At 41.0% G+C, this 8798-nt stretch overlaps 1 long non-coding RNA gene across 1 annotated transcript; it reads left to right on the plus strand.

Moving 5' to 3' along the window:
• Positions 1 to 1759: 1759 nt before the first annotated feature.
• On the plus strand, positions 1760 to 5234 carry Gm52028. The gene is made up of 2 exons (XR_003950537.1): positions 1760 to 1950; positions 4947 to 5234. It is a non-coding gene; the product is annotated as a predicted gene, 52028 (long non-coding RNA).
• The last annotated feature ends 3564 nt before the right edge of the window (positions 5235 to 8798 follow it).

The following is an 8798-nucleotide window of genomic DNA, read 5'->3' on the forward strand; positions in this document are numbered from 1 at the left end:
AGCTCTGTGGATAAAAATGTTTGTTTTGGTCCACAATCATAGAATTTTTTAAATAACACACCCTCAATGTACAGGGATGTCTTTGGCATCAATTTACTCGGACACTCCCAAATAGCTAGGGGTTAAGTTGTTGTGGAGACAAAGAGCCCCAGGGAGCTAAAGCTGGGAGAACTGTAAAGGAGGCTGTGGTGTGGTCTTGGGAAGAGGCACTAATGCAGTGACTGCTGCAGCAGGGTAGAGCAGAACTGAAGGACTGAGTAGAGCTGTGGAGTTGAAAGGGAAGGGCTATGTAGAGAAGAACAAACAGGAACATAGGTGGACAGGAAGTCCACATAGGTGAAGAGGTGGACGAGCAGATGTTCAAACAGGCCACGTTCAACAAATCCAAGCTGAGGGCCCTGGAACAGTCTAGAATGCCTTGCCTATTGTTTGATTCCTTAAAGCATGACTAGGTAGCCAGGTGAGAGGTGGTTGTGGGCTATTGCAGGATGATTGATGTTTTAAAACAATCCTCCCCCAACCTGTGTGTGTGTGTGTGTGTGTGTGTGTGTGTGTGTGTCTGTATGGTGTTTATGGGTGTGTATGATGTGTGTATATATGGTGTGTGTTTATGGTGTGCATGTTTGTGTGTTTATGTGTGTATAGTGTATGTGTATGATCTGTCTGTATGGTGTTTATGTGTGTGTATGGTGTGTGTGCTTATGTGTGTGTGTGATGTGTATGAGTATGCTGTGTGATTATGCTATATGTGTATGTGGTGTGTGCGTATAGTATGCGTGTATGGTTTTTATATGTGTATATGGTATGTATGTGTTTATGTCTGCATGGTGTGTGTTTATGTGTATGTCTGATGTATGTTTATGGTATGTGTGTGTGCTGAGTATGTGTATGGTGTGTGTTTATGGTATGTGTGTATGTTGTGTGTGTGTGTGTGTGTGTGTTTGGTTATGCCTCTCTTGCCCGGTTTCTCATTCTTTCTCATGCAGTACTGGTAATTGCACCCAGGGCCTTGCATATACCAGGCGAGTACTCTGCCAGCAAACATTTTATCTCAAGTTGTTTTCCTTTAATCAAGAAAATTAAATTTCTATGTCAAAGCATATTTGTGTGTCAATTAGCTTATTTTTGTCTCAAGCTTTTTTTTGAAGACATTTCCCTAATGATACCTTATTAACTCAAATTCATATTCTTTAGGTTCTGTGTTGCTCTCTTGTAGACACCCTTACAAAAGGACTATTGGAGAAGATGCCTGGAACTGATCAGACTTCCACGAGCTTATTAGGGATGGGTGAATGGTTCCCACAATGTGACTAAATAGATTTCATGGATTGTAATTGCATGTGTCTGAGTCATCTATTATTGGTGGTAAGATCAGTACAATGGGTTTTCCCCTGCCAAGGAGGCTCACAGAGAGGACAGAGGTTTGGATAACTTCCTGAGGAAATTGTCACTTGCACTACAAAGGAGGGAATAAGAAAATCAAGACAGGACATGGTGAAAACCCAAGAGTCTGTGATAGCGAAGAGCTCACGCGTCAGGCAACGGGCCCCAGTCCTTTGGGAGAAAGACCTTCAACTAAAACCACTTTTGCCTCTGGGTAGGTGGTTCAGTTACAGGAAATTAACTTCCTGTGCCGAAGGCATATTCTCGGGTTATTAGCTTCCTTTCATCTGGAGCATTTCTGGAACTGTTTTCCTTCCTAATAAAAATTAACACGGACGATTGCCTTGAACAGGTTTTCACTTGCGCCCATCTTGGGGCGGCTCACATCTAAGAACTGTGGCACAGGGAAACCGGAAGCTGGAAATTTCCCTTCCGTCTTGGTCCTTGATGACTGGTGATTGTCGCTGAGGGTAAATGGGGAAAGGGGGTGATTTTATACATTGAGCAAGACACCAAGTGCTAAAGGATGTTCTCATGGAGATGAGCAAGGAGCTATAAATCTCTGAGGTGATGAACGTTTTCATCTTTCACTTTCTTAATTAAGATGTTTACCCTTTTAATTTAAGCTTTCTGAAGTGTGTATGTATGTATGTGTGTGTATGTACGTATGTGTGTGTGTGTGTATGTATGTACGTATGTGTGTGTGTATGTATGTATGTATGTGTATATATGTGTGTATGTCTGCATGTATGTATATGTGTGTGTATGTGTGTACACGCCTATGTGAAGGCCTCAGAAGAACTTTGGGTGTTACCAGCAGGAGCCATCTGTAACTTCCTCTGAGACAACGCCTCACACTGGCCTGGAGCTCACCAAGTAGGCTAGGCTGGCTCCCCAGTGAACCCCAGGGGTCCTTCTGTCTTTTTCTCCCCAGGTCCAATGCCACCAGGTCCAACTTTTCCATGGAGATCAGAGATTGAACTTTAAGTGTTCATGCTTGTGTGGCTGGAACTTCAGCTACGGAGCCATCTCCTCCTCACCCCCAAATGTCTGCTTTATTTTTAATTGCTATACAGAAAAATTGTACATATTTATGGAGTACATAATAAAGTATAAAATCCATGTGACTTTCTGCTGGTTGGATTTTAGCCATTCCAATTTATGTTGATCAGGGTTTCATACTTGTCTCAGATTTTCATTTGCTTATGACAAGTGGTGCTAAATCGTATTTAAAGGCTTGTTTCCCTTACATATTTGTTAAATTTTGATCAAGTTTCTCTTTGGAATTTTGCCTGTTTTCATGTCTTTCCTCTGTTTTCTGTTTTGTTTTGTGATGGTGTTGCATAGCCCAGGCTAGCCATGAACCCTAGATCTTTCTGCTTTCAGCGCTCTTCCTTGTGTTGGGATTATAGGCACATGCCACCATGCCTGGCTTGTCTTGTTGCCTTTTTAATTTAAGGTTTAAAAACCTTATTATAATTCTAGATTTATTATTATTATTCTAAATACAAGTTATTTATCATATATGTGATTGGCAAGTATTTATGTTAAGTGCTGTTCACAGAGTACAGTTTTTCATGTGAATAGTATTTAATTAACCAGGTTTTAAATGTCAAGAGTTGGGTGTATGGTGCTTTGTCTAAAGACTCACCTCCAGATCTTTCATTATGAAGATTTCCCCCCTACACTTATTATCCTGAATTTTTAATGTCTTGCATTTGATGTTTCAGCCTATTATTCATATTGATACTGTTAGTTTTCACTTTTATATACATCAAAACATATAGAGTTTTTTTTTTTTTTTTTTTTTGTCTATGGGCATCTTCTTGTTCCATACCATCTGTTGAAGACATAGTACTGGACTGTCTTATGCCCTTGTCAACAATCAACTGCCTCTATTTGTGTCTTCCCATTTCTGGACTCTGAATTCTATTTCAATGACCAGTTTGTTTATCTTTTTGACAAAATTACTGTATCCTGGTCACCGTAATTTATACTAAGTGGTACATGGGGTAAGGTGAGCTGTATACCTTAATTTTCAGAAGTATTTTGCCTTTTTCTTTGATCATTGGGTATTTCTCTAGCTCTGCTACTCCGTATCACCAGACTCAAAACTTCTCTGTATAACTTTACTGCATTCTGTGATATTGTTTCATTTACAAGATGCTAAAGAGCAGTGGTTATTAATACACACATTGTGGTTGAAGACTTTCTTCAGTAAATGTTTGCTGTTATTACTATCATTATATCACCATCAGCTCTACCCTACAGGACACATAACAATTCAATTGTAATATGTCAAGCTGCTTTGGAACTGGAGAAAGCCATGTGGATGTTATCTTTCTGTTTTCTCTTTTGAGATCAGTGCTTACCACATGCGGTTCAAATATATGTGGATGGAAAACAAAGGTTCTAGATGATGAGGCAAGAGGATATCCCTGAGACTTCAGGATGACAGGCAGTTTATTGAATAGTACTCAAAAAATAATAATCTGTCAAAAGAAGGGGAAAAAAGCAACTAATGGATGAGACTAGAAGAATTCTGTTCATTTAAATACATAAAAAAGTGTTTGTGTATGTGTCTATGTGCCCATGTGTGCCTGCCTCTGTGTGCCTGCCCGTGTGTGTATGTGTGTGTGTGTGTGTAGGTGTATGTGTGTGTGGTGGTCAGAAGACTATTTTAAGGGTCAGTTTTTATCTTTCACCTTGTCTGTCTCTTCTTTGCCACCTTGTTCACCAGGCTAACTGGCACCTGAGCTTCTGGAATTCTCCTGTCTCTCTCTCTCCTGTCTCCTATCTCCCATCTTACTAAAGGTGTGCTACGGTTATTGATGTGTGCTGCTACACTCTTCATCCAGTTCTATGTCAGGATCCAAACTGTTTCTCATGCTTATGCCGGCTATTCATAGGTGTGTTTTATAGGAAAGGTATACTCTAATAGATGATCTATAGGTACTTAATTGTAGTCAAAGAAAGCTTCTATGGTTGGTCATGCAACCTTGACTTCAGAATCTCTGTTTGTCTAATGAAATTTATCTAGCAAAAAAATTAGAAGAAACCAACACAGTGGTCTAGTGTTTTATAATCTTTTGTCGTTGCTATTTATTTTCAATTTTTCTCTAGACAAAGGTGTTTTGTTTCTTTTTTTATTTCTTTTTTTTAAATCACAGCCAGAGTAGCCTCAATTCATGAACTTCATGTCCCAGCCTCTTGGTCTTTTTACATTTTAAAGGAATCCTAGGGATGCAACATTGATCTTAAGTGAAGGAGTTTTTAAGTCAGTGAGATGGCTCTGTAGGTAAAGGCATTTGCTACCATACCCTAAAAACTTAAGTTCAAACCCCCTGGGCCCACATCTAAGAAGAGAGCTGACACCTTCAAGTGTTCCTCTGATCCTCACCATTGACTGTAACACATATGCATGCACGCACACTCGCACATGCACACGCACGAAATATTTTGAGGAGTTCTTTGATTCATAAGAAACACTTAAAATTGAAATGAGTATTAGCTAGTTTGGAGGCTATGCCCTGAAACACTTTCCATTATCTTTGCTGCCATAGGGGTTTCCTGGAGAAAGACTGAACCAGCAATTAAAGACGTTACAGATGAGGAATACACACGTCCCCTGCCTGGTATCTGTTGCGGTTGCCCTTTCTTCAATCACCCACAGCTGGAGTAATTGGATCTTTAGGCACAGGTTAATGGGATAATTAGGCAAACACGATCAAACATGTACACTGTGAGGAAATGGATGAGCGCTATCTCCCAGCCTCCTGTCGTACGCAGTGCTTCCTGCAACCTGTTCTTCATTTCTATGGGCAATAAAGTAGGAGATGGATTAGCTCTGAGTGATTTCGTCTGTCAGTGGGCAGAAGTGGGGCTTGATTTAAATGATTTAAAAAAAAAAAAAAAGAGGTGGCTACCGGAAGAACTAGCTGGAGAGGAAATGGACGAAGTACGCCTCTTTTGTAAGGAAGCCAGTGCAATTTGCCTCCCCCCGCCCCCGAAGCCTCACAAAGTCCACTGAAAATGGTGCTCTTTCTAGTTTCTTAATAGGAAGCTCGTATAGGAGGCTCGTTTGTCATAGGCCTTTCCCAGGAAATAGAAAATGACAGTTTCATGGGAGAACGCAAGTAGGTTCAGCAGTGATCAGCAAATAGGGCAAAGTTCACGAAGCTGAAAAGGTCGGGGCACTGTCTTCTCAACACAAGGATGTCATTACTTTCTCGGGTCTTTATTGCTGAGTTCTGACTACTTAAGACTGTGTTATAAGACCTCTTGGGAAATATGGTGGTTGAGTTTATGTCTTTCCAGAAAGATCTACCTGCTGTGTGTAGGTACATGACATTATATGAGGCCAACTGTCACCCAGTCTTAAGGTGTATCTGCTCATAAACTCTATGTTCTCCTTCCTCTCTGACAACACCACTGAGCAAGTCTCTGATAAGAAACTGGAGAAGGATGTGCAGTCTTTGAGAAGAGAGTCTGCTCAGAAAAGGTACTGAGAGGGGCCATTGAGAGCGTGTGCATGCGCGTGCGTGTGCGTATGTGTGTTGGGTAAAGATCCATAGTATCAAGCATAGCAACTTGAGTTGAATTCCTAGGACCCACGTGGTAGAAGTATGCCTGCCGAAGTGTTGTGTGGAGGTTGGGGTAGTTACATACAGCTGCTTCTCTCTTTGCAACTTTATTAGCCACACATGTCAACAGGCTTCTGTAGCAACAAGCGTCATTACCTGCCAAGCCATCTTGCTTGACCCTGAATTTGAGATCTGGCCAAGTTTTTTGTTTGTTTGTTTGTTTGTTTGTGGTATGATACTTAGCTGGGGTCATCTGTTGTCTTTCTCATGGTTAAACAGGAGTTAATAAAATGTGATGAAAAATTCAAGGCATGGTATAATTCTGGACATAGCAAGGGCATATGTCAATAAAACTCACCAATGTCTATGGTGACCTAGGGGTGGCCAGTCACTGAGTATTTTTCAAGGTTTTCCACTATGAAATTACTCTTTTTCCCTCTCTTATTATGTTCTGCTTGGTTTGGGAAAAGGTACTTTGCACAGTTCACACACAAAGAATAAAGTGTTATAAAGTAATCAGTCTCTATCTTCTTACCGATGAAAGATTTACAAGAATTGTTTGGAATTCTTCACAATATTAGTATATTCTTTACTTTTTTGTTTTAATTTTATGTCCTATTTTAAAATCATACCGATACATACTGGCATGTACTAGTGGTTAGTCCACTTTACTTTGGGTTATCATCAAGTATTAGTATTACTTTATCATCTTTGGGGAGGATTTCCCCCTCCCTTCCCCTCCTTTCTCTCCTCCCTGCTTTCTTCCCTCCTTCATCCTCTCCTTCCCTTCTTTCTCCCTTCCTCTCACTACAAGAGTCCCCTTCACTCATGCATATTTCTGTCTCCAGTTTTAGAATAACCCATTTTCTAAGTAACCTTTTACATTTGATATACTTTCTATCTAGGACATTTCAGCAGAGCAAATACATACAGGAAGTACCTGTATGTATAATAACACACACATTTATGTATGTAACTATATATCTGAGAGCATGCTGTCTTAGTTGCTTTTCTATGTCTGTGAAGAGATATCATGACCAAAGCAACCTATTGAAGAAAAAGTTTAGTAGGGGCTTACATTTCAGAGGGTAAGTCTATAACCATCACAGTAAAGAGCATGGTAGTAGGCAGGCAGGCAGGCAGGCAGGCATGGTGCTGGAGTAGTATCTGAGAGCTTACATTTTATTTGCAAGTAAGAGATAGCGAAGCGTGATGGCTGAGAATGGCTTGGGCTTTTGAAACCTCCAGTGGCACACACTCCTCCTAATCATTCCTCAACGGTTCCACCAACTGGGGACCAACATTCCAACACTGGGGTCTATGGGGGCAAGGGGAGGGTCTCCTCCCTTAAACCACCACTCAAGCAGTGGTCTCCAACTCTAACCCACGATTGTGTGGTTCACTTTGATGTCCATCTACCCCTTGCTTCTACTTCACTTTCCATGGCAACAATCCTGGTTCTTACCATTTGCCATCTTTTCCCATGCGTATGTCTAGTGGTGTCAGGGTGGTTACTCTGAGCATCTGTGTGAAGATTTTACCCATTAAAGTGCTGGTGTACAGTTCCTCTTGCCTTTCTAGTTACAGACTCTATTTCTAATGCTACTTACCTGTACATCTGTTTTCTGCCAACCCCCTTTATATTCACTTCCACTTTGTCAATATAGACTATGCACCAGGGTGATTATTCAAAGCTTGGTGTCACGTGCTTTCAGAAGTCATCTTTCGTGTATTGGTCCTCTACCCTTCACTGTGGTCACTCTGACCACCTTTGCCATCCTTCCTTTGTGCTTCATGGCTGTATACTAGAGGACTGGTATGACACATGGGCGATTATTAGTTATGCCTTACTTCTGTTATACCCACATTCCCATTAGATTTGGGACCTATTTCCTCTACTCCCCACCCCTCATCTCTCTGCAGGCTCACTTCAAACACACTATGTAGTCCAGGATGACCTTGAACTTGCCATCCTCCTGCCTCCTCTGCCCCAGCACTGAGTTTACTGGATCTGTTATGCCTGCTTAGTTTGTGGTGGTCTGCAGATTGAACCCAGGGCATGGTGCATAGTCTACAAATGCTCTACCAACTGAGCCCCATGCTGAGTTCACAGACTGGGGCATCTAGATATGGTTGATTTAATGGTAAAGAGAAAGAGTGTGGATGAGTAATAACTACTGACTCTCCATAGGTTTTACTAGGTCATCAGCCCTGCTCATCTATTTTCTAGGTCCAATTTTTGTAAATTCACTGAGATCCAAAATTTGACAATTTCGGGAATATTTTTATTAATTATGTTATGAGAGAATAAGAAGGATGTAGGGGGCCCAGAAGAATTTTAGGGCTGAAATACTCTGTGTGGTAATAATGAATGCATATCAATTATATGTTTGTCTAAACTCGTCGAATGCCCATCCGGAGGGAGCCCTAACGTAAGCTATGGACCATGGGTGATAATGATGTGTTGATGGAGTTTCATCAGTTATGATCGGCACACTGTTCTTCTGGTCAGTGCTTTCTTACAGTGTGTGTGAACACACTGACAATAAATACAACAGGAAATCTGTGTTATCTGCCTCTTAATTTTGCTGTGAAGTTAAAATTGCCCTGGAACTAGTCTTGCAAAAGGGGTTGGTTTAAAACTTCTTTCTGTCTTCACAGGCTCCTACCTGGCCTGCTATGAGAGACCCAAATCCACATCACGAGAACATCTAGGATAAGTGACTGAGGAATGATAGGAAAAATGTGTAAAGGCAATCTGAGAATGGCAACCCTAAGCCAACACAGAGAAGTTTCCCTAAAGCAGTTACTGAATATTTCTTTATCTCAGTC

The sequence above is a fragment of the Mus musculus genome, chromosome 13, assembly GCF_000001635.26.
Source record: "Mus musculus strain C57BL/6J chromosome 13, GRCm38.p6 C57BL/6J".
NCBI classification, from domain to species: domain Eukaryota; kingdom Metazoa; phylum Chordata; class Mammalia; order Rodentia; family Muridae; genus Mus; species Mus musculus.